Source organism: Ochotona curzoniae, unplaced genomic scaffold, assembly GCF_017591425.1.
Source record: "Ochotona curzoniae isolate NIBS_2020 unplaced genomic scaffold, NIBS_Ocur_1.0 contig_3050, whole genome shotgun sequence".
Taxonomy (NCBI): Eukaryota; Metazoa; Chordata; class Mammalia; order Lagomorpha; family Ochotonidae; genus Ochotona; species Ochotona curzoniae.
The window spans coordinates 14375-40640 of NW_024465705.1; positions in this window are offsets into that span (position 1 = coordinate 14375).

Genomic DNA, 26266 nt, shown 5'->3' on the forward strand with positions numbered 1-26266 from the left:
GGCTGTCTAGAGCTCTGAAGGCCGAAGCCCACCCGGGATACAGAGGGCAGCTTTGTGCGCCCTCTCGTGGCCAATAGCACTCACTGCAGGACGCTCCTCCAGGCCTCTCCTGCCAGATCAAGGGAAGCTGACCCAGCCCAGAGAGGCATTCTCTCTCAAGACCCTCTTGACAGAGGTTGCACAGGAGTTCCATGACAGAAGCCTTACGCACGCCCTCGGGATTTGCATTCGCACGGAAAAAAGCAGTCTAGAGCCACAGCACAAGGCACAGCACAGCAGAGCAAAGCACAGGACGCAGCACACTCCCTCCCAGGAGCCCAGCAGCTTTCTGTCTCTTCCTGCCTGCCTACCTGCCAGCCTCCCCCTGTCCTATTTGCTTTGAAGCACACAGCAACAAGGCAGGGAGAGGCAGCAATCTTTCTTGCATCTGCTGGCTCACTTCCCCAGGGACCACCACCAGAGCCAGCAGTGGCTGGGCCAGGACAAGCCTGGGAATCAGGAGCTTCCTCCAGATCTCCCACAGGAGCACAGGGGCACAGGAGCACAGGGGCACAAGCCCCTGCACCATCCTCTGCTGCTCTCCCAGGAGTACCGGCAGGGAGCTGGACCGCAGGGGAAGCAGCCAGGCTTTAAAATAGCACCCATACAGACCATCCGCCTGGGAGGCTGAGGCTTGACCCACTGGGACAACACCCCACAGCACCACCCCACAGCACCCGACTCCACCCCTTGATGGTTTCTTCAGCAGCTCCTTCACCAGACTGGTGAGGGTGCCTGTCCCCCTGGCTTGCACAATTTATGCCGTTGCGTGCTGTGAGAGCAGCCGGTACAAATGAGGGATCCACGCATGTTGCTACTCTACCTGTCCTGGTGAGAAGGAACTCTGTGGAGAACACACATCCGCCGTTGGGTGTCTTGTGGCAGGTGGCACATCAGCGGTGGCCGATGGTCCACGGCTGGCCTGCAGGAGAGAGAGTCTTGAGTCCAGGATGGCCCTGGTGGAGGGTGAAGCGTTCCCTGGTGAACGAGAGGGCAGCAGCATCTGGCTGGAGGCCGTGGGGCCAAATTCCTGCCTCAAAAGCACACGACAGGGATGCCTAAGCCCTCGAGTTTTCCTCGGAGCCCCTGACAAAGGGAAAGGGGTCCTCATGAGCCCATGCCCAGAGATGGCATGGGAGGCCACGCTGGACACCCATGCCACCGAGGTTGTGGCAAGAGGAGGCTTGTGGGCCCTCATGGACACACACACACACATACACACGCAGGCCCTGTAGGAGAGAAAGACAGTGGGCAGGCAGGCAGGCATGAGGGCAGGGACAGACTCCAGCACCTGGGAAAGGGGGTCATGAGCACTGACACACAAAGAGCAAGCAAGCAAGCAGGCCATTGTGGGGAGGCCGCAGCCATCCACGTGGGCTTGAGCTGTCGAGTGACCAGGTAGGAAAGTGTCTTGTGAAAAGGGCTGAGGAGCCACCAGAGAGAGCGCCGGAGAAGGCCTGGAGCCTGAAGACACCCACGAGGAAGGGCAGGGCTTCTGCCGAAAAGCAGGAGGATAACAGACCTGTTGCCAGAGACCAGCACTAAGCAAGTGAGCAGGAAAGCCGTGTCTATCAGGGCAACTTGAGATCAAGCACTGAGCGGGCAGGGGTAGGCAGGACAGCTGTGGAGGGCCTCCGGGGGGGGGCTGGGGTGCACGGCCAAGGCATGGGCAAGCAGGCAAGGGGTAACGAGTGTTTGAGTAGAGGGCAGGGATACGGGGGAGCACCTCCCCAAAGAGCCTCTCCAAAAGAAGGGTTCAGGGCAGAGTGCAGGAAGGGCTTGCGGGGAAACAGTCCAGGGGTCCAGGCCTGTGCTGCCGGGAGCACAGGCCCTGAAAGCGCTCCCTCGTCCAGGCCCAAGTGGTTCCCTGGCCACCGTCATACCTGCTCATGACTTCTGCCACCTGCAGTGCAAGTTCCCAAGTGTGCCCCAAAAGCCCGACCATCGGGCCCGGTGCGGTGGCGTAGTGGTTCAGGTCCTCGTCTTGCACACCTGGGATCCCATCTGGGCGCCAGTACTACTCCCAGCAGCCCCGCTTCCCATCCAGCTCCCTGCCTGTGGCCCTGGAAAGCAGTCGAGGATGGTCCAAGGCTCTGGGACCCTGCACCCACATGGGAGACCCGGAAGAGGCTCCTGGCTTCGGATTGGCTCAGCTCCAGCCGTGGCGGCCACCTGGGGAGTGAATCATCGGACGGAAGATCTTCCTCTCTGCCTCTCCTCCTCTCTGTACATCCGCCTTTCCAATAAAAAGAAAAGCCTGACCATCTCCTTCCACTGCAACACGAACACAGCACTGCATGCCTGCTCGGTTGAGCTCGGCTGGGCTCAGCTGTGCTCGATTGTGCTCGGCGGAGGGGGCGGGAGGAGAACGGTGCTGGGAATATAGACGTCTCAGAATGCACCTCGAGAGACAAGGGGATGGTGTCTATTGGCCCAGAGCGCCCGTTCGAAGGCTACCTAGTGGAACATCGTTTCTCAAAATGCCTCACCACTCCAGCGGCAAGAGTATTTAAGTGGCCCGACGTGGGACTACAACTCCCAGAGGGCCCATGGGCACGCAGACTGACGTGGGACTGCAACTCCCACAGAGCCCTGAGCACGCACACTGACGTGGGACTGCAACTCCCAGAGTTCTTTGGGTGTCCTGACAGAGTATCTTGCTGGTGAAGGCACCCTGACACTTTTACCACAAAGGCCCAGGCTCATGCTAGGCACCAGGCATCCTACACCCCCTCCTGGGCCTCGATATGCGGGCCGTTCGGCCTTGGACCCCTGGTCTTTTAACGACACGTGTCCAGGAGCACTGCCCGGGACCCCCACCTGACGCTGGGGTGCCTAGGGGCTGGGCTGTCTAGAGCTCTGAAGGCCGAAGCCCACCCGGGATACAAAGGGCAGCTTTGTGCGCCCTCTCGTGGCCAATAGCACTCACTGCAGGACGCTCCTCCAGGCCTCTCCTGCCAGATCAAGGGAAGCTGACCCAGCCCAGAGAGGCATTCTCTCTCAAGACCCTCTTGACAGAGGTTGCACAGGAGTTCCATGACAGAAGCCTTACGCACGCCCTCGGGATTTGCATTCGCACGGAAAAAAGCAGTCTAGAGCCACAGCACAAGGCACAGCACAGCAGAGCAAAGCACAGGACGCAGCACACTCCCTCCCAGGAGCCCAGCAGCTTTCTGTCTCTTCCTGCCTGCCTACCTGCCAGCCTCCCCCTGTCCTATTTGCTTTGAAGCACACAGCAACAAGGCAGGGAGAGGCAGCAATCTTTCTTGCATCTGCTGGCTCACTTCCCCAGGGACCACCACCAGAGCCAGCAGTGGCTGGGCCAGGACAAGCCTGGGAATCAGGAGCTTCCTCCAGATCTCCCACAGGAGCACAGGGGCACAGGAGCACAGGGGCACAAGCCCCTGCACCATCCTCTGCTGCTCTCCCAGGAGTACCGGCAGGGAGCTGGACCGCAGGGGAAGCAGCCAGGCTTTAAAATAGCACCCATACAGACCATCCGCCTGGGAGGCTGAGGCTTGACCCACTGGGACAACACCCCACAGCACCACCCCACAGCACCCGACTCCACCCCTTGATGGTTTCTTCAGCAGCTCCTTCACCAGACTGGTGAGGGTGCCTGTCCCCCTGGCTTGCACAATTTATGCCGTTGCGTGCTGTGAGAGCAGCCGGTACAAATGAGGGATCCACGCATGTTGCTACTCTACCTGTCCTGGTGAGAAGGAACTCTGTGGAGAACACACATCCGCCGTTGGGTGTCTTGTGGCAGGTGGCACATCAGCGGTGGCCGATGGTCCACGGCTGGCCTGCAGGAGAGAGAGTCTTGAGTCCAGGATGGCCCTGGTGGAGGGTGAAGCGTTCCCTGGTGAACGAGAGGGCAGCAGCATCTGGCTGGAGGCCGTGGGGCCAAATTCCTGCCTCAAAAGCACACGACAGGGATGCCTAAGCCCTCGAGTTTTCCTCGGAGCCCCTGACAAAGGGAAAGGGGTCCTCATGAGCCCATGCCCAGAGATGGCATGGGAGGCCACGCTGGACACCCATGCCACCGAGGTTGTGGCAAGAGGAGGCTTGTGGGCCCTCATGGACACACACACACACATACACACGCAGGCCCTGTAGGAGAGAAAGACAGTGGGCAGGCAGGCAGGCATGAGGGCAGGGACAGACTCCAGCACCTGGGAAAGGGGGTCATGAGCACTGACACACAAAGAGCAAGCAAGCAAGCAGGCCATTGTGGGGAGGCCGCAGCCATCCACGTGGGCTTGAGCTGTCGAGCGACCAGGTAGGAAAGTGTCTTGTGAAAAGGGCTGAGGAGCCACCAGAGAGAGCGCCGGAGAAGGCCTGGAGCCTGAAGACACCCACGAGGAAGGGCAGGGCTTCTGCCGAAAAGCAGGAGGATAACAGACCTGTTGCCAGAGACCAGCACTAAGCAAGTGAGCAGGAAAGCCGTGTCTATCAGGGCAACTTGAGATCAAGCACTGAGCGGGCAGGGGTAGGCAGGACAGCTGTGGAGGGCCTCCGGGGGGGGGCTGGGGTGCACGGCCAAGGCATGGGCAAGCAGGCAAGGGGTAACGAGTGTTTGAGTAGAGGGCAGGGATACGGGGGAGCACCTCCCCAAAGAGCCTCTCCAAAAGAAGGGTTCAGGGCAGAGTGCAGGAAGGGCTTGCGGGGAAACAGTCCAGGGGTCCAGGCCTGTGCTGCCGGGAGCACAGGCCCTGAAAGCGCTCCCTCGTCCAGGCCCAAGTGGTTCCCTGGCCACCGTCATACCTGCTCATGACTTCTGCCACCTGCAGTGCAAGTTCCCAAGTGTGCCCCAAAAGCCCGACCATCGGGCCCGGTGCGGTGGCGTAGTGGTTCAGGTCCTCGTCTTGCACACCTGGGATCCCATCTGGGCGCCAGTACTACTCCCAGCAGCCCCGCTTCCCATCCAGCTCCCTGCCTGTGGCCCTGGAAAGCAGTCGAGGATGGTCCAAGGCTCTGGGACCCTGCACCCACATGGGAGACCCGGAAGAGGCTCCTGGCTTCGGATTGGCTCAGCTCCAGCCGTGGCGGCCACCTGGGGAGTGAATCATCGGACGGAAGATCTTCCTCTCTGCCTCTCCTCCTCTCTGTACATCCGCCTTTCCAATAAAAAGAAAAGCCTGACCATCTCCTTCCACTGCAACACGAACACAGCACTGCATGCCTGCTCGGTTGAGCTCGGCTGGGCTCAGCTGTGCTCGATTGTGCTCGGCGGAGGGGGCGGGAGGAGAACGGTGCTGGGAATATAGACGTCTCAGAATGCACCTCGAGAGACAAGGGGATGGTGTCTATTGGCCCAGAGCGCCCGTTCGAAGGCTACCTAGTGGAACATCGTTTCTCAAAATGCCTCACCACTCCAGCGGCAAGAGTATTTAAGTGGCCCGACGTGGGACTACAACTCCCAGAGGGCCCATGGGCACGCAGACTGACGTGGGACTGCAACTCCCACAGAGCCCTGAGCACGCACACTGACGTGGGACTGCAACTCCCAGAGTTCTTTGGGTGTCCTGACAGAGTATCTTGCTGGTGAAGGCACCCTGACACTTTTACCACAAAGGCCCAGGCTCATGCTAGGCACCAGGCATCCTACACCCCCTCCTGGGCCTCGATATGCGGGCCGTTCGGCCTTGGACCCCTGGTCTTTTAACGACACGTGTCCAGGAGCACTGCCCGGGACCCCCACCTGACGCTGGGGTGCCTAGGGGCTGGGCTGTCTAGAGCTCTGAAGGCCGAAGCCCACCCGGGATACAAAGGGCAGCTTTGTGCGCCCTCTCGTGGCCAATAGCACTCACTGCAGGACGCTCCTCCAGGCCTCTCCTGCCAGATCAAGGGAAGCTGACCCAGCCCAGAGAGGCATTCTCTCTCAAGACCCTCTTGACAGAGGTTGCACAGGAGTTCCATGACAGAAGCCTTACGCACGCCCTCGGGATTTGCATTCGCACGGAAAAAAGCAGTCTAGAGCCACAGCACAAGGCACAGCACAGCAGAGCAAAGCACAGGACGCAGCACACTCCCTCCCAGGAGCCCAGCAGCTTTCTGTCTCTTCCTGCCTGCCTACCTGCCAGCCTCCCCCTGTCCTATTTGCTTTGAAGCACACAGCAACAAGGCAGGGAGAGGCAGCAATCTTTCTTGCATCTGCTGGCTCACTTCCCCAGGGACCACCACCAGAGCCAGCAGTGGCTGGGCCAGGACAAGCCTGGGAATCAGGAGCTTCCTCCAGATCTCCCACAGGAGCACAGGGGCACAGGAGCACAGGGGCACAAGCCCCTGCACCATCCTCTGCTGCTCTCCCAGGAGTACCGGCAGGGAGCTGGACCGCAGGGGAAGCAGCCAGGCTTTAAAATAGCACCCATACAGACCATCCGCCTGGGAGGCTGAGGCTTGACCCACTGGGACAACACCCACAGCACCACCCCACAGCACCCGACTCCACCCCTTGATGGTTTCTTCAGCAGCTCCTTCACCAGACTGGTGAGGGTGCCTGTCCCCCTGGCTTGCACAATTTATGCCGTTGCGTGCTGTGAGAGCAGCCGGTACAAATGAGGGATCCACGCATGTTGCTACTCTACCTGTCCTGGTGAGAAGGAACTCTGTGGAGAACACACATCCGCCGTTGGGTGTCTTGTGGCAGGTGGCACATCAGCGGTGGCCGATGGTCCACGGCTGGCCTGCAGGAGAGAGAGTCTTGAGTCCAGGATGGCCCTGGTGGAGGGTGAAGCGTTCCCTGGTGAACGAGAGGGCAGCAGCATCTGGCTGGAGGCCGTGGGGCCAAATTCCTGCCTCAAAAGCACACGACAGGGATGCCTAAGCCCTCGAGTTTTCCTCGGAGCCCCTGACAAAGGGAAAGGGGTCCTCATGAGCCCATGCCCAGAGATGGCATGGGAGGCCACGCTGGACACCCATGCCACCGAGGTTGTGGCAAGAGGAGGCTTGTGGGCCCTCATGGACACACACACACACATACACACGCAGGCCCTGTAGGAGAGAAAGACAGTGGGCAGGCAGGCAGGCATGAGGGCAGGGACAGACTCCAGCACCTGGGAAAGGGGGTCATGAGCACTGACACACAAAGAGCAAGCAAGCAAGCAGGCCATTGTGGGGAGGCCGCAGCCATCCACGTGGGCTTGAGCTGTCGAGCGACCAGGTAGGAAAGTGTCTTGTGAAAAGGGCTGAGGAGCCACCAGAGAGAGCGCCGGAGAAGGCCTGGAGCCTGAAGACACCCACGAGGAAGGGCAGGGCTTCTGCCGAAAAGCAGGAGGATAACAGACCTGTTGCCAGAGACCAGCACTAAGCAAGTGAGCAGGAAAGCCGTGTCTATCAGGGCAACTTGAGATCAAGCACTGAGCGGGCAGGGGTAGGCAGGACAGCTGTGGAGGGCCTCTGGGGGGGGCTGGGGTGCACGGCCAAGGCATGGGCAAGCAGGCAAGGGGTAACGAGTGTTTGAGAAGAGGGCAGGGATACGGGGGAGCACCTCCCCAAAGAGCCTCTCCAAAAGAAGGGTTCAGGGCAGAGTGCAGGAAGGGCTTGCGGGGAAACAGTCCAGGGGTCCAGGCCTGTGCTGCCGGGAGCACAGGCCCTGAAAGCGCTCCCTCGTCCAGGCCCAAGTGGTTCCCTGGCCACCGTCATACCTGCTCATGACTTCTGCCACCTGCAGTGCAAGTTCCCAAGTGTGCCCCAAAAGCCCGACCATCGGGCCCGGTGCGGTGGCGTAGTGGTTCAGGTCCTCGTCTTGCACACCTGGGATCCCATCTGGGCGCCAGTACTACTCCCAGCAGCCCCGCTTCCCATCCAGCTCCCTGCCTGTGGCCCTGGAAAGCAGTCGAGGATGGTCCAAGGCTCTGGGACCCTGCACCCACATGGGAGACCCGGAAGAGGCTCCTGGCTTTGGATTGGCTCAGCTCCAGCCGTGGCGGCCACCTGGGGAGTGAATCATCGGACGGAAGATCTTCCTCTCTGCCTCTCCTCCTCTCTGTACATCCGCCTTTCCAATAAAAAGAAAAGCCTGACCATCTCCTTCCACTGCAACACGAACACAGCACTGCATGCCTGCTCGGTTGAGCTCGGCTGGGCTCAGCTGTGCTCGATTGTGCTCGGCGGAGGGGGCGGGAGGATAACGGTGCTGGGAATATAGACGTCTCAGAATGCACCTCGAGAGACAAGGGGATGGTGTCTATTGGCCCAGAGCGCCCGTTCGAAGGCTACCTAGTGGAACATCGTTTCTCAAAATGCCTCACCACTCCAGCGGCAAGAGTATTTAAGTGGCCCGACGTGGGACTACAACTCCCAGAGGGCCCATGGGCACGCAGACTGACGTGGGACTGCAACTCCCACAGAGCCCTGAGCACGCACACTGACGTGGGACTGCAACTCCCAGAGTTCTTTGGGTGTCCTGACAGAGTATCTTGCTGGTGAAGGCACCCTGACACTTTTACCACAAAGGCCCAGGCTCATGCTAGGCACCAGGCATCCTACACCCCCTCCTGGGCCTCGATATGCGGGCCGTTCGGCCTTGGACCCCTGGTCTTTTAACGACACGTGTCCAGGAGCACTGCCCGGGACCCCCACCTGACGCTGGGGTGCCTAGGGGCTGGGCTGTCTAGAGCTCTGAAGGCCGAAGCCCACCCGGGATACAGAGGGCAGCTTTGTGCGCCCTCTCGTGGCCAATAGCACTCACTGCAGGACGCTCCTCCAGGCCTCTCCTGCCAGATCAAGGGAAGCTGACCCAGCCCAGAGAGGCATTCTCTCTCAAGACCCTCTTGACAGAGGTTGCACAGGAGTTCCATGACAGAAGCCTTACGCACGCCCTCGGGATTTGCATTCGCACGGAAAAAAGCAGTCTAGAGCCACAGCACAAGGCACAGCACAGCAGAGCAAAGCACAGGACGCAGCACACTCCCTCCCAGGAGCCCAGCAGCTTTCTGTCTCTTCCTGCCTGCCTACCTGCCAGCCTCCCCCTGTCCTATTTGCTTTGAAGCACACAGCAACAAGGCAGGGAGAGGCAGCAATCTTTCTTGCATCTGCTGGCTCACTTCCCCAGGGACCACCACCAGAGCCAGCAGTGGCTGGGCCAGGACAAGCCTGGGAATCAGGAGCTTCCTCCAGATCTCCCACAGGAGCACAGGGGCACAGGAGCACAGGGGCACAAGCCCCTGCACCATCCTCTGCTGCTCTCCCAGGAGTACCGGCAGGGAGCTGGACCGCAGGGGAAGCAGCCAGGCTTTAAAATAGCACCCATACAGACCATCCGCCTGGGAGGCTGAGGCTTGACCCACTGGGACAACACCCCACAGCACCACCCCACAGCACCCGACTCCACCCCTTGATGGTTTCTTCAGCAGCTCCTTCACCAGACTGGTGAGGGTGCCTGTCCCCCTGGCTTGCACAATTTATGCCGTTGCGTGCTGTGAGAGCAGCCGGTACAAATGAGGGATCCACGCATGTTGCTACTCTACCTGTCCTGGTGAGAAGGAACTCTGTGGAGAACACACATCCGCCGTTGGGTGTCTTGTGGCAGGTGGCACATCAGCGGTGGCCGATGGTCCACGGCTGGCCTGCAGGAGAGAGAGTCTTGAGTCCAGGATGGCCCTGGTGGAGGGTGAAGCGTTCCCTGGTGAACGAGAGGGCAGCAGCATCTGGCTGGAGGCCGTGGGGCCAAATTCCTGCCTCAAAAGCACACGACAGGGATGCCTAAGCCCTCGAGTTTTCCTCGGAGCCCCTGACAAAGGGAAAGGGGTCCTCATGAGCCCATGCCCAGAGATGGCATGGGAGGCCACGCTGGACACCCATGCCACCGAGGTTGTGGCAAGAGGAGGCTTGTGGGCCCTCATGGACACACACACACACATACACACGCAGGCCCTGTAGGAGAGAAAGACAGTGGGCAGGCAGGCAGGCATGAGGGCAGGGACAGACTCCAGCACCTGGGAAAGGGGGTCATGAGCACTGACACACAAAGAGCAAGCAAGCAAGCAGGCCATTGTGGGGAGGCCGCAGCCATCCACGTGGGCTTGAGCTGTCGAGCGACCAGGTAGGAAAGTGTCTTGTGAAAAGGGCTGAGGAGCCACCAGAGAGAGCGCCGGAGAAGGCCTGGAGCCTGAAGACACCCACGAGGAAGGGCAGGGCTTCTGCCGAAAAGCAGGAGGATAACAGACCTGTTGCCAGAGACCAGCACTAAGCAAGTGAGCAGGAAAGCCGTGTCTATCAGGGCAACTTGAGATCAAGCACTGAGCGGGCAGGGGTAGGCAGGACAGCTGTGGAGGGCCTCTGGGGGGGGCTGGGGTGCACGGCCAAGGCATGGGCAAGCAGGCAAGGGGTAACGAGTGTTTGAGAAGAGGGCAGGGATACGGGGGAGCACCTCCCCAAAGAGCCTCTCCAAAAGAAGGGTTCAGGGCAGAGTGCAGGAAGGGCTTGCGGGGAAACAGTCCAGGGGTCCAGGCCTGTGCTGCCGGGAGCACAGGCCCTGAAAGCGCTCCCTCGTCCAGGCCCAAGTGGTTCCCTGGCCACCGTCATACCTGCTCATGACTTCTGCCACCTGCAGTGCAAGTTCCCAAGTGTGCCCCAAAAGCCCGACCATCGGGCCCGGTGCGGTGGCGTAGTGGTTCAGGTCCTCGTCTTGCACACCTGGGATCCCATCTGGGCGCCAGTACTACTCCCAGCAGCCCCGCTTCCCATCCAGCTCCCTGCCTGTGGCCCTGGAAAGCAGTCGAGGATGGTCCAAGGCTCTGGGACCCTGCACCCACATGGGAGACCCGGAAGAGGCTCCTGGCTTTGGATTGGCTCAGCTCCAGCCGTGGCGGCCACCTGGGGAGTGAATCATCGGACGGAAGATCTTCCTCTCTGCCTCTCCTCCTCTCTGTACATCCGCCTTTCCAATAAAAAGAAAAGCCTGACCATCTCCTTCCACTGCAACACGAACACAGCACTGCATGCCTGCTCGGTTGAGCTCGGCTGGGCTCAGCTGTGCTCGATTGTGCTCGGCGGAGGGGGCGGGAGGAGAACGGTGCTGGGAATATAGACGTCTCAGAATGCACCTCGAGAGACAAGGGGATGGTGTCTATTGGCCCAGAGCGCCCGTTCGAAGGCTACCTAGTGGAACATCGTTTCTCAAAATGCCTCACCACTCCAGCGGCAAGAGTATTTAAGTGGCCCGACGTGGGACTACAACTCCCAGAGGGCCCATGGGCACGCAGACTGACGTGGGACTGCAACTCCCACAGAGCCCTGAGCACGCACACTGACGTGGGACTGCAACTCCCAGAGTTCTTTGGGTGTCCTGACAGAGTATCTTGCTGGTGAAGGCACCCTGACACTTTTACCACAAAGGCCCAGGCTCATGCTAGGCACCAGGCATCCTACACCCCCTCCTGGGCCTCGATATGCGGGCCGTTCGGCCTTGGACCCCTGGTCTTTTAACGACACGTGTCCAGGAGCACTGCCCGGGACCCCCACCTGACGCTGGGGTGCCTAGGGGCTGGGCTGTCTAGAGCTCTGAAGGCCGAAGCCCACCCGGGATACAGAGGGCAGCTTTGTGCGCCCTCTCGTGGCCAATAGCACTCACTGCAGGACGCTCCTCCAGGCCTCTCCTGCCAGATCAAGGGAAGCTGACCCAGCCCAGAGAGGCATTCTCTCTCAAGACCCTCTTGACAGAGGTTGCACAGGAGTTCCATGACAGAAGCCTTACGCACGCCCTCGGGATTTGCATTCGCACGGAAAAAAGCAGTCTAGAGCCACAGCACAAGGCACAGCACAGCAGAGCAAAGCACAGGACGCAGCACACTCCCTCCCAGGAGCCCAGCAGCTTTCTGTCTCTTCCTGCCTGCCTACCTGCCAGCCTCCCCCTGTCCTATTTGCTTTGAAGCACACAGCAACAAGGCAGGGAGAGGCAGCAATCTTTCTTGCATCTGCTGGCTCACTTCCCCAGGGACCACCACCAGAGCCAGCAGTGGCTGGGCCAGGACAAGCCTGGGAATCAGGAGCTTCCTCCAGATCTCCCACAGGAGCACAGGGGCACAGGAGCACAGGGGCACAAGCCCCTGCACCATCCTCTGCTGCTCTCCCAGGAGTACCGGCAGGGAGCTGGACCGCAGGGGAAGCAGCCAGGCTTTAAAATAGCACCCATACAGACCATCCGCCTGGGAGGCTGAGGCTTGACCCACTGGGACAACACCCCACAGCACCACCCCACAGCACCCGACTCCACCCCTTGATGGTTTCTTCAGCAGCTCCTTCACCAGACTGGTGAGGGTGCCTGTCCCCCTGGCTTGCACAATTTATGCCGTTGCGTGCTGTGAGAGCAGCCGGTACAAATGAGGGATCCACGCATGTTGCTACTCTACCTGTCCTGGTGAGAAGGAACTCTGTGGAGAACACACATCCGCCGTTGGGTGTCTTGTGGCAGGTGGCACATCAGCGGTGGCCGATGGTCCACGGCTGGCCTGCAGGAGAGAGAGTCTTGAGTCCAGGATGGCCCTGGTGGAGGGTGAAGCGTTCCCTGGTGAACGAGAGGGCAGCAGCATCTGGCTGGAGGCCGTGGGGCCAAATTCCTGCCTCAAAAGCACACGACAGGGATGCCTAAGCCCTCGAGTTTTCCTCGGAGCCCCTGACAAAGGGAAAGGGGTCCTCATGAGCCCATGCCCAGAGATGGCATGGGAGGCCACGCTGGACACCCATGCCACCGAGGTTGTGGCAAGAGGAGGCTTGTGGGCCCTCATGGACACACACACACACATACACACGCAGGCCCTGTAGGAGAGAAAGACAGTGGGCAGGCAGGCAGGCATGAGGGCAGGGACAGACTCCAGCACCTGGGAAAGGGGGTCATGAGCACTGACACACAAAGAGCAAGCAAGCAAGCAGGCCATTGTGGGGAGGCCGCAGCCATCCACGTGGGCTTGAGCTGTCGAGCGACCAGGTAGGAAAGTGTCTTGTGAAAAGGGCTGAGGAGCCACCAGAGAGAGCGCCGGAGAAGGCCTGGAGCCTGAAGACACCCACGAGGAAGGGCAGGGCTTCTGCCGAAAAGCAGGAGGATAACAGACCTGTTGCCAGAGACCAGCACTAAGCAAGTGAGCAGGAAAGCCGTGTCTATCAGGGCAACTTGAGATCAAGCACTGAGCGGGCAGGGGTAGGCAGGACAGCTGTGGAGGGCCTCTGGGGGGGGCTGGGGTGCACGGCCAAGGCATGGGCAAGCAGGCAAGGGGTAACGAGTGTTTGAGAAGAGGGCAGGGATACGGGGGAGCACCTCCCCAAAGAGCCTCTCCAAAAGAAGGGTTCAGGGCAGAGTGCAGGAAGGGCTTGCGGGGAAACAGTCCAGGGGTCCAGGCCTGTGCTGCCGGGAGCACAGGCCCTGAAAGCGCTCCCTCGTCCAGGCCCAAGTGGTTCCCTGGCCACCGTCATACCTGCTCATGACTTCTGCCACCTGCAGTGCAAGTTCCCAAGTGTGCCCCAAAAGCCCGACCATCGGGCCCGGTGCGGTGGCGTAGTGGTTCAGGTCCTCGTCTTGCACACCTGGGATCCCATCTGGGCGCCAGTACTACTCCCAGCAGCCCCGCTTCCCATCCAGCTCCCTGCCTGTGGCCCTGGAAAGCAGTCGAGGATGGTCCAAGGCTCTGGGACCCTGCACCCACATGGGAGACCCGGAAGAGGCTCCTGGCTTTGGATTGGCTCAGCTCCAGCCGTGGCGGCCACCTGGGGAGTGAATCATCGGACGGAAGATCTTCCTCTCTGCCTCTCCTCCTCTCTGTACATCCGCCTTTCCAATAAAAAGAAAAGCCTGACCATCTCCTTCCACTGCAACACGAACACAGCACTGCATGCCTGCTCGGTTGAGCTCGGCTGGGCTCAGCTGTGCTCGATTGTGCTCGGCGGAGGGGGCGGGAGGAGAACGGTGCTGGGAATATAGACGTCTCAGAATGCACCTCGAGAGACAAGGGGATGGTGTCTATTGGCCCAGAGCGCCCGTTCGAAGGCTACCTAGTGGAACATCGTTTCTCAAAATGCCTCACCACTCCAGCGGCAAGAGTATTTAAGTGGCCCGACGTGGGACTACAACTCCCAGAGGGCCCATGGGCACGCAGACTGACGTGGGACTGCAACTCCCACAGAGCCCTGAGCACGCACACTGACGTGGGACTGCAACTCCCAGAGTTCTTTGGGTGTCCTGACAGAGTATCTTGCTGGTGAAGGCACCCTGACACTTTTACCACAAAGGCCCAGGCTCATGCTAGGCACCAGGCATCCTACACCCCCTCCTGGGCCTCGATATGCGGGCCGTTCGGCCTTGGACCCCTGGTCTTTTAACGACACGTGTCCAGGAGCACTGCCCGGGACCCCCACCTGACGCTGGGGTGCCTAGGGGCTGGGCTGTCTAGAGCTCTGAAGGCCGAAGCCCACCCGGGATACAGAGGGCAGCTTTGTGCGCCCTCTCGTGGCCAATAGCACTCACTGCAGGACGCTCCTCCAGGCCTCTCCTGCCAGATCAAGGGAAGCTGACCCAGCCCAGAGAGGCATTCTCTCTCAAGACCCTCTTGACAGAGGTTGCACAGGAGTTCCATGACAGAAGCCTTACGCACGCCCTCGGGATTTGCATTCGCACGGAAAAAAGCAGTCTAGAGCCACAGCACAAGGCACAGCACAGCAGAGCAAAGCACAGGACGCAGCACACTCCCTCCCAGGAGCCCAGCAGCTTTCTGTCTCTTCCTGCCTGCCTACCTGCCAGCCTCCCCCTGTCCTATTTGCTTTGAAGCACACAGCAACAAGGCAGGGAGAGGCAGCAATCTTTCTTGCATCTGCTGGCTCACTTCCCCAGGGACCACCACCAGAGCCAGCAGTGGCTGGGCCAGGACAAGCCTGGGAATCAGGAGCTTCCTCCAGATCTCCCACAGGAGCACAGGGGCACAGGAGCACAGGGGCACAAGCCCCTGCACCATCCTCTGCTGCTCTCCCAGGAGTACCGGCAGGGAGCTGGACCGCAGGGGAAGCAGCCAGGCTTTAAAATAGCACCCATACAGACCATCCGCCTGGGAGGCTGAGGCTTGACCCACTGGGACAACACCCCACAGCACCACCCCACAGCACCCGACTCCACCCCTTGATGGTTTCTTCAGCAGCTCCTTCACCAGACTGGTGAGGGTGCCTGTCCCCCTGGCTTGCACAATTTATGCCGTTGCGTGCTGTGAGAGCAGCCGGTACAAATGAGGGATCCACGCATGTTGCTACTCTACCTGTCCTGGTGAGAAGGAACTCTGTGGAGAACACACATCCGCCGTTGGGTGTCTTGTGGCAGGTGGCACATCAGCGGTGGCCGATGGTCCACGGCTGGCCTGCAGGAGAGAGAGTCTTGAGTCCAGGATGGCCCTGGTGGAGGGTGAAGCGTTCCCTGGTGAACGAGAGGGCAGCAGCATCTGGCTGGAGGCCGTGGGGCCAAATTCCTGCCTCAAAAGCACACGACAGGGATGCCTAAGCCCTCGAGTTTTCCTCGGAGCCCCTGACAAAGGGAAAGGGGTCCTCATGAGCCCATGCCCAGAGATGGCATGGGAGGCCACGCTGGACACCCATGCCACCGAGGTTGTGGCAAGAGGAGGCTTGTGGGCCCTCATGGACACACACACACACATACACACGCAGGCCCTGTAGGAGAGAAAGACAGTGGGCAGGCAGGCAGGCATGAGGGCAGGGACAGACTCCAGCACCTGGGAAAGGGGGTCATGAGCACTGACACACAAAGAGCAAGCAAGCAAGCAGGCCATTGTGGGGAGGCCGCAGCCATCCACGTGGGCTTGAGCTGTCGAGCGACCAGGTAGGAAAGTGTCTTGTGAAAAGGGCTGAGGAGCCACCAGAGAGAGCGCCGGAGAAGGCCTGGAGCCTGAAGACACCCACGAGGAAGGGCAGGGCTTCTGCCGAAAAGCAGGAGGATAACAGACCTGTTGCCAGAGACCAGCACTAAGCAAGTGAGCAGGAAAGCCGTGTCTATCAGGGCAACTTGAGATCAAGCACTGAGCGGGCAGGGGTAGGCAGGACAGCTGTGGAGGGCCTCTGGGGGGGGCTGGGGTGCACGGCCAAGGCATGGGCAAGCAGGCAAGGGGTAACGAGTGTTTGAGAAGAGGGCAGGGATACGGGGGAGCACCTCCCCAAAGAGCCTCTCCAAAAGAAGGGTTCAGGGCAGAGTGCAGGAAGGGCTTGCGGGGAAACAGTCCAGGGGTCCAGGCCTGTGCTGCCGGGAGCACAGGCCCTGAAAGCGCTCCCTCGTCCAGGCCCAAGTGGTTCCCTGGCCACCGTCATACCTGCTCATGACTTCTGCCACCTGCAGTGCAAGTTCCCAAGTGTGCCCCAAAAGCCCGACCATCGGGCCCGGTGCGGTGGCGTAGTGGTTCAGGTCCTCGTCTTGCACACCTGGGATCCCATCTGGGCGCCAGTACTACTCCCAGCAGCCCCGCTTCCCATCCAGCTCCCTGCCTGTGGCCCTGGAAAGCAGTCGAGGATGGTCCAAGGCTCTGGGACCCTGCACCCACATGGGAGACCCGGAAGAGGCTCCTGGCTTTGGATTGGCTCAGCTCCAGCCGTGGCGGCCACCTGGGGAGTGAATCATCGGACGGAAGATCTTCCTCTCTGCCTCTCCTCCTCTCTGTACATCCGCCTTTCCAATAAAAAGAAAAGCCTGACCATCTCCTTCCACTGCAACACGAACACAGCACTGCATGCCTGCTCGGTTGAGCTCGGCTGGGCTCAGCTGTGCTCGATTGTGCTCGGCGGAGGGGGCGGGAGGATAACGGTGCTGGGAATATAGACGTCTCAGAATGCACCTCGAGAGACAAGGGGATGGTGTCTATTGGCCCAGAGCGCCCGTTCGAAGGCTACCTAGTGGAACATCGTTTCTCAAAATGCCTCACCACTCCAGCGGCAAGAGTATTTAAGTGGCCCGACGTGGGACTACAACTCCCAGAGGGCCCATGGGCACGCAGACTGACGTGGGACTGCAACTCCCACAGAGCCCTGAGCACGCACACTGACGTGGGACTGCAACTCCCAGAGTTCTTTGGGTGTCCTGACAGAGTATCTTGCTGGTGAAGGCACCCTGACACTTTTACCACAAAGGCCCAGGCTCATGCTAGGCACCAGGCATCCTACACCCCCTCCTGGGCCTCGATATGCGGGCCGTTCGGCCTTGGACCCCTGGTCTTTTAACGACACGTGTCCAGGAGCACTGCCCGGGACCCCCACCTGACGCTGGGGTGCCTAGGGGCTGGGCTGTCTAGAGCTCTGAAGGCCGAAGCCCACCCGGGATACAGAGGGCAGCTTTGTGCGCCCTCTCGTGGCCAATAGCACTCACTGCAGGACGCTCCTCCAGGCCTCTCCTGCCAGATCAAGGGAAGCTGACCCAGCCCAGAGAGGCATTCTCTCTCAAGACCCTCTTGACAGAGGTTGCACAGGAGTTCCATGACAGAAGCCTTACGCACGCCCTCGGGATTTGCATTCGCACGGAAAAAAGCAGTCTAGAGCCACAGCACAAGGCACAGCACAGCAGAGCAAAGCACAGGACGCAGCACACTCCCTCCCAGGAGCCCAGCAGCTTTCTGTCTCTTCCTGCCTGCCTACCTGCCAGCCTCCCCCTGTCCTATTTGCTTTGAAGCACACAGCAACAAGGCAGGGAGAGGCAGCAATCTTTCTTGCATCTGCTGGCTCACTTCCCCAGGGACCACCACCAGAGCCAGCAGTGGCTGGGCCAGGACAAGCCTGGGAATCAGGAGCTTCCTCCAGATCTCCCACAGGAGCACAGGGGCACAGGAGCACAGGGGCACAAGCCCCTGCACCATCCTCTGCTGCTCTCCCAGGAGTACCGGCAGGGAGCTGGACCGCAGGGGAAGCAGCCAGGCTTTAAAATAGCACCCATACAGACCATCCGCCTGGGAGGCTGAGGCTTGACCCACTGGGACAACACCCACAGCACCACCCCACAGCACCCGACTCCACCCCTTGATGGTTTCTTCAGCAGCTCCTTCACCAGACTGGTGAGGGTGCCTGTCCCCCTGGCTTGCACAATTTATGCCGTTGCGTGCTGTGAGAGCAGCCGGTACAAATGAGGGATCCACGCATGTTGCTACTCTACCTGTCCTGGTGAGAAGGAACTCTGTGGAGAACACACATCCGCCGTTGGGTGTCTTGTGGCAGGTGGCACATCAGCGGTGGCCGATGGTCCACGGCTGGCCTGCAGGAGAGAGAGTCTTGAGTCCAGGATGGCCCTGGTGGAGGGTGAAGCGTTCCCTGGTGAACGAGAGGGCAGCAGCATCTGGCTGGAGGCCGTGGGGCCAAATTCCTGCCTCAAAAGCACACGACAGGGATGCCTAAGCCCTCGAGTTTTCCTCGGAGCCCCTGACAAAGGGAAAGGGGTCCTCATGAGCCCATGCCCAGAGATGGCATGGGAGGCCACGCTGGACACCCATGCCACCGAGGTTGTGGCAAGAGGAGGCTTGTGGGCCCTCATGGACACACACACACACATACACACGCAGGCCCTGTAGGAGAGAAAGACAGTGGGCAGGCAGGCAGGCATGAGGGCAGGGACAGACTCCAGCACCTGGGAAAGGGGGTCATGAGCACTGACACACAAAGAGCAAGCAAGCAAGCAGGCCATTGTGGGGAGGCCGCAGCCATCCACGTGGGCTTGAGCTGTCGAGCGACCAGGTAGGAAAGTGTCTTGTGAAAAGGGCTGAGGAGCCACCAGAGAGAGCGCCGGAGAAGGCCTGGAGCCTGAAGACACCCACGAGGAAGGGCAGGGCTTCTGCCGAAAAGCAGGAGGATAACAGACCTGTTGCCAGAGACCAGCACTAAGCAAGTGAGCAGGAAAGCCGTGTCTATCAGGGCAACTTGAGATCAAGCACTGAGCGGGCAGGGGTAGGCAGGACAGCTGTGGAGGGCCTCTGGGGGGGGCTGGGGTGCACGGCCAAGGCATGGGCAAGCAGGCAAGGGGTAACGAGTGTTTGAGAAGAGGGCAGGGATACGGGGGAGCACCTCCCCAAAGAGCCTCTCCAAAAGAAGGGTTCAGGGCAGAGTGCAGGAAGGGCTTGCGGGGAAACAGTCCAGGGGTCCAGGCCTGTGCTGCCGGGAGCACAGGCCCTGAAAGCGCTCCCTCGTCCAGGCCCAAGTGGTTCCCTGGCCACCGTCATACCTGCTCATGACTTCTGCCACCTGCAGTGCAAGTTCCCAAGTGTGCCCCAAAAGCCCGACCATCGGGCCCGGTGCGGTGGCGTAGTGGTTCAGGTCCTCGTCTTGCACACCTGGGATCCCATCTGGGCGCCAGTACTACTCCCAGCAGCCCCGCTTCCCATCCAGCTCCCTGCCTGTGGCCCTGGAAAGCAGTCGAGGATGGTCCAAGGCTCTGGGACCCTGCACCCACATGGGAGACCCGGAAGAGGCTCCTGGCTTCGGATTGGCTCAGCTCCAGCCGTGGCGGCCACCTGGGGAGTGAATCATCGGACGGAAGATCTTCCTCTCTGCCTCTCCTCCTCTCTGTACATCCGCCTTTCCAATAAAAAGAAAAGCCTGACCATCTCCTTCCACTGCAACACGAACACAGCACTGCATGCCTGCTCGGTTGAGCTCGGCTGGGCTCAGCTGTGCTCGATTGTGCTCGGCGGAGGGGGCGGGAGGAGAACGGTGCTGGGAATATAGACGTCTCAGAATGCACCTCGAGAGACAAGGGGATGGTGTCTATTGGCCCAGAGCGCCCGTTCGAAGGCTACCTAGTGGAACATCGTTTCTCAAAATGCCTCACCACTCCAGCGGCAAGAGTATTTAAGTGGCCCGACGTGGGACTACAACTCCCAGAGGGCCCATGGGCACGCAGACTGACGTGGGACTGCAACTCCCACAGAGCCCTGAGCACGCACACTGACGTGGGACTGCAACTCCCAGAGTTCTTTGGGTGTCCTGACAGAGTATCTTGCTGGTGAAGGCACCCTGACACTTTTACCACAAAGGCCCAGGCTCATGCTAGGCACCAGGCATCCTACACCCCCTCCTGGGCCTCGATATGCGGGCCGTTCGGCCTTGGACCCCTGGTCTTTTAACGACACGTGTCCAGGAGCACTGCCCGGGACCCCCACCTGACGCTGGGGTGCCTAGGGGCTGGGCTGTCTAGAGCTCTGAAGGCCGAAGCCCACCCGGGATACAAAGGGCAGCTTTGTGCGCCCTCTCGTGGCCAATAGCACTCACTGCAGGACGCTCCTCCAGGCCTCTCCTGCCAGATCAAGGGAAGCTGACCCAGCCCAGAGAGGCATTCTCTCTCAAGACCCTCTTGACAGAGGTTGCACAGGAGTTCCATGACAGAAGCCTTACGCACGCCCTCGGGATTTGCATTCGCACGGAAAAAAGCAGTCTAGAGCCACAGCACAAGGCACAGCACAGCAGAGCAAAGCACAGGACGCAGCACACTCCCTCCCAGGAGCCCAGCAGCTTTCTGTCTCTTCCTGCCTGCCTACCTGCCAGCCTCCCCCTGTCCTATTTGCTTTGAAGCACACAGCAACAAGGCAGGGAGAGGCAGCAATCTTTCTTGCATCTGCTGGCTCACTTCCCCAGGGACCACCACCAGAGCCAGCAGTGGCTGGGCCAGGACAAGCCTGGGAATCAGGAGCTTCCTCCAGATCTCCCACAGGAGCACAGGGGCACAGGAGCACAGGGGCACAAGCCCCTGCACCATCCTCTGCTGCTCTCCCAGGAGTACCGGCAGGGAGCTGGACCGCAGGGGAAGCAGCCAGGCTTTAAAATAGCACCCATACAGACCATCCGCCTGGGAGGCTGAGGCTTGACCCACTGGGACAACACCCCACAGCACCACCCCACAGCACCCGACTCCACCCCTTGATGGTTTCTTCAGCAGCTCCTTCACCAGACTGGTGAGGGTGCCTGTCCCCCTGGCTTGCACAATTTATGCCGTTGCGTGCTGTGAGAGCAGCCGGTACAAATGAGGGATCCACGCATGTTGCTACTCTACCTGTCCTGGTGAGAAGGAACTCTGTGGAGAACACACATCCGCCGTTGGGTGTCTTGTGGCAGGTGGCACATCAGCGGTGGCCGATGGTCCACGGCTGGCCTGCAGGAGAGAGAGTCTTGAGTCCAGGATGGCCCTGGTGGAGGGTGAAGCGTTCCCTGGTGAACGAGAGGGCAGCAGCATCTGGCTGGAGGCCGTGGGGCCAAATTCCTGCCTCAAAAGCACACGACAGGGATGCCTAAGCCCTCGAGTTTTCCTCGGAGCCCCTGACAAAGGGAAAGGGGTCCTCATGAGCCCATGCCCAGAGATGGCATGGGAGGCCACGCTGGACACCCATGCCACCGAGGTTGTGGCAAGAGGAGGCTTGTGGGCCCTCATGGACACACACACACACATACACACGCAGGCCCTGTAGGAGAGAAAGACAGTGGGCAGGCAGGCAGGCATGAGGGCAGGGACAGACTCCAGCACCTGGGAAAGGGGGTCATGAGCACTGACACACAAAGAGCAAGCAAGCAAGCAGGCCATTGTGGGGAGGCCGCAGCCATCCACGTGGGCTTGAGCTGTCGAGCGACCAGGTAGGAAAGTGTCTTGTGAAAAGGGCTGAGGAGCCACCAGAGAGAGCGCCGGAGAAGGCCTGGAGCCTGAAGACACCCACGAGGAAGGGCAGGGCTTCTGCCGAAAAGCAGGAGGATAACAGACCTGTTGCCAGAGACCAGCACTAAGCAAGTGAGCAGGAAAGCCGTGTCTATCAGGGCAACTTGAGATCAAGCACTGAGCGGGCAGGGGTAGGCAGGACAGCTGTGGAGGGCCTCTGGGGGGGGCTGGGGTGCACGGCCAAGGCATGGGCAAGCAGGCAAGGGGTAACGAGTGTTTGAGAAGAGGGCAGGGATACGGGGGAGCACCTCCCCAAAGAGCCTCTCCAAAAGAAGGGTTCAGGGCAGAGTGCAGGAAGGGCTTGCGGGGAAACAGTCCAGGGGTCCAGGCCTGTGCTGCCGGGAGCACAGGCCCTGAAAGCGCTCCCTCGTCCAGGCCCAAGTGGTTCCCTGGCCACCGTCATACCTGCTCATGACTTCTGCCACCTGCAGTGCAAGTTCCCAAGTGTGCCCCAAAAGCCCGACCATCGGGCCCGGTGCGGTGGCGTAGTGGTTCAGGTCCTCGTCTTGCACACCTGGGATCCCATCTGGGCGCCAGTACTACTCCCAGCAGCCCCGCTTCCCATCCAGCTCCCTGCCTGTGGCCCTGGAAAGCAGTCGAGGATGGTCCAAGGCTCTGGGACCCTGCACCCACATGGGAGACCCGGAAGAGGCTCCTGGCTTTGGATTGGCTCAGCTCCAGCCGTGGCGGCCACCTGGGGAGTGAATCATCGGACGGAAGATCTTCCTCTCTGCCTCTCCTCCTCTCTGTACATCCGCCTTTCCAATAAAAAGAAAAGCCTGACCATCTCCTTCCACTGCAACACGAACACAGCACTGCATGCCTGCTCGGTTGAGCTCGGCTGGGCTCAGCTGTGCTCGATTGTGCTCGGCGGAGGGGGCGGGAGGAGAACGGTGCTGGGAATATAGACGTCTCAGAATGCACCTCGAGAGACAAGGGGATGGTGTCTATTGGCCCAGAGCGCCCGTTCGAAGGCTACCTAGTGGAACATCGTTTCTCAAAATGCCTCACCACTCCAGCGGCAAGAGTATTTAAGTGGCCCGACGTGGGACTACAACTCCCAGAGGGCCCATGGGCACGCAGACTGACGTGGGACTGCAACTCCCACAGAGCCCTGAGCACGCACACTGACGTGGGACTGCAACTCCCAGAGTTCTTTGGGTGTCCTGACAGAGTATCTTGCTGGTGAAGGCACCCTGACACTTTTACCACAAAGGCCCAGGCTCATGCTAGGCACCAGGCATCCTACACCCCCTCCTGGGCCTCGATATGCGGGCCGTTCGGCCTTGGACCCCTGGTCTTTTAACGACACGTGTCCAGGAGCACTGCCCGGGACCCCCACCTGACGCTGGGGTGCCTAGGGGCTGGGCTGTCTAGAGCTCTGAAGGCCGAAGCCCACCCGGGATACAGAGGGCAGCTTTGTGCGCCCTCTCGTGGCCAATAGCACTCACTGCAGGACGCTCCTCCAGGCCTCTCCTGCCAGATCAAGGGAAGCTGACCCAGCCCAGAGAGGCATTCTCTCTCAAGACCCTCTTGACAGAGGTTGCACAGGAGTTCCATGACAGAAGCCTTACGCACGCCCTCGGGATTTGCATTCGCACGGAAAAAAGCAGTCTAGAGCCACAGCACAAGGCACAGCACAGCAGAGCAAAGCACAGGACGCAGCACACTCCCTCCCAGGAGCCCAGCAGCTTTCTGTCTCTTCCTGCCTGCCTACCTGCCAGCCTCCCCCTGTCCTATTTGCTTTGAAGCACACAGCAACAAGGCAGGGAGAGGCAGCAATCTTTCTTGCATCTGCTGGCTCACTTCCCCAGGGACCACCACCAGAGCCAGCAGTGGCTGGGCCAGGACAAGCCTGGGAATCAGGAGCTTCCTCCAGATCTCCCACAGGAGCACAGGGGCACAGGAGCACAGGGGCACAAGCCCCTGCACCATCCTCTGCTGCTCTCCCAGGAGTACCGGCAGGGAGCTGGACCGCAGGGGAAGCAGCCAGGCTTTAAAATAGCACCCATACAGACCATCCGCCTGGGAGGCTGAGGCTTGACCCACTGGGACAACACCCCACAGCACCACCCCACAGCACCCGACTCCACCCCTTGATGGTTTCTTCAGCAGCTCCTTCACCAGACTGGTGAGGGTGCCTGTCCCCCTGGCTTGCACAATTTATGCCGTTGCGTGCTGTGAGAGCAGCCGGTACAAATGAGGGATCCACGCATGTTGCTACTCTACCTGTCCTGGTGAGAAGGAACTCTGTGGAGAACACACATCCGCCGTTGGGTGTCTTGTGGCAGGTGGCACATCAGCGGTGGCCGATGGTCCACGGCTGGCCTGCAGGAGAGAGAGTCTTGAGTCCAGGATGGCCCTGGTGGAGGGTGAAGCGTTCCCTGGTGAACGAGAGGGCAGCAGCATCTGGCTGGAGGCCGTGGGGCCAAATTCCTGCCTCAAAAGCACACGACAGGGATGCCTAAGCCCTCGAGTTTTCCTCGGAGCCCCTGACAAAGGGAAAGGGGTCCTCATGAGCCCATGCCCAGAGATGGCATGGGAGGCCACGCTGGACACCCATGCCACCGAGGTTGTGGCAAGAGGAGGCTTGTGGGCCCTCATGGACACACACACACACATACACACGCAGGCCCTGTAGGAGAGAAAGACAGTGGGCAGGCAGGCAGGCATGAGGGCAGGGACAGACTCCAGCACCTGGGAAAGGGGGTCATGAGCACTGACACACAAAGAGCAAGCAAGCAAGCAGGCCATTGTGGGGAGGCCGCAGCCATCCACGTGGGCTTGAGCTGTCGAGCGACCAGGTAGGAAAGTGTCTTGTGAAAAGGGCTGAGGAGCCACCAGAGAGAGCGCCGGAGAAGGCCTGGAGCCTGAAGACACCCACGAGGAAGGGCAGGGCTTCTGCCGAAAAGCAGGAGGATAACAGACCTGTTGCCAGAGACCAGCACTAAGCAAGTGAGCAGGAAAGCCGTGTCTATCAGGGCAACTTGAGATCAAGCACTGAGCGGGCAGGGGTAGGCAGGACAGCTGTGGAGGGCCTCTGGGGGGGGCTGGGGTGCACGGCCAAGGCATGGGCAAGCAGGCAAGGGGTAACGAGTGTTTGAGTAGAGGGCAGGGATACGGGGGAGCACCTCCCCAAAGAGCCTCTCCAAAAGAAGGGTTCAGGGCAGAGTGCAGGAAGGGCTTGCGGGGAAACAGTCCAGGGGTCCAGGCCTGTGCTGCCGGGAGCACAGGCCCTGAAAGCGCTCCCTCGTCCAGGCCCAAGTGGTTCCCTGGCCACCGTCATACCTGCTCATGACTTCTGCCACCTGCAGTGCAAGTTCCCAAGTGTGCCCCAAAAGCCCGACCATCGGGCCCGGTGCGGTGGCGTAGTGGTTCAGGTCCTCGTCTTGCACACCTGGGATCCCATCTGGGCGCCAGTACTACTCCCAGCAGCCCCGCTTCCCATCCAGCTCCCTGCCTGTGGCCCTGGAAAGCAGTCGAGGATGGTCCAAGGCTCTGGGACCCTGCACCCACATGGGAGACCCGGAAGAGGCTCCTGGCTTCGGATTGGCTCAGCTCCAGCCGTGGCGGCCACCTGGGGAGTGAATCATCGGACGGAAGATCTTCCTCTCTGCCTCTCCTCCTCTCTGTACATCCGCCTTTCCAATAAAAAGAAAAGCCTGACCATCTCCTTCCACTGCAACACGAACACAGCACTGCATGCCTGCTCGGTTGAGCTCGGCTGGGCTCAGCTGTGCTCGATTGTGCTCGGCGGAGGGGGCGGGAGGAGAACGGTGCTGGGAATATAGACGTCTCAGAATGCACCTCGAGAGACAAGGGGATGGTGTCTATTGGCCCAGAGCGCCCGTTCGAAGGCTACCTAGTGGAACATCGTTTCTCAAAATGCCTCACCACTCCAGCGGCAAGAGTATTTAAGTGGCCCGACGTGGGACTACAACTCCCAGAGGGCCCATGGGCACGCAGACTGACGTGGGACTGCAACTCCCACAGAGCCCTGAGCACGCACACTGACGTGGGACTGCAACTCCCAGAGTTCTTTGGGTGTCCTGACAGAGTATCTTGCTGGTGAAGGCACCCTGACACTTTTACCACAAAGGCCCAGGCTCATGCTAGGCACCAGGCATCCTACACCCCCTCCTGGGCCTCGATATGCGGGCCGTTCGGCCTTGGACCCCTGGTCTTTTAACGACACGTGTCCGGGAGCACTGCCCGGGACCCCCACCTGACGCTGGGGTGCCTAGGGGCTGGGCTGTCTAGAGCTCTGAAGGCCGAAGCCCACCCGGGATACAAAGGGCAGCTTTGTGCGCCCTCTCGTGGCCAATAGCACTCACTGCAGGACGCTCCTCCAGGCCTCTCCTGCCAGATCAAGGGAAGCTGACCCAGCCCAGAGAGGCATTCTCTCTCAAGACCCTCTTGACAGAGGTTGCACAGGAGTTCCATGACAGAAGCCTTACGCACGCCCTCGGGATTTGCATTCGCACGGAAAAAAGCAGTCTAGAGCCACAGCACAAGGCACAGCACAGCAGAGCAAAGCACAGGACGCAGCACACTCCCTCCCAGGAGCCC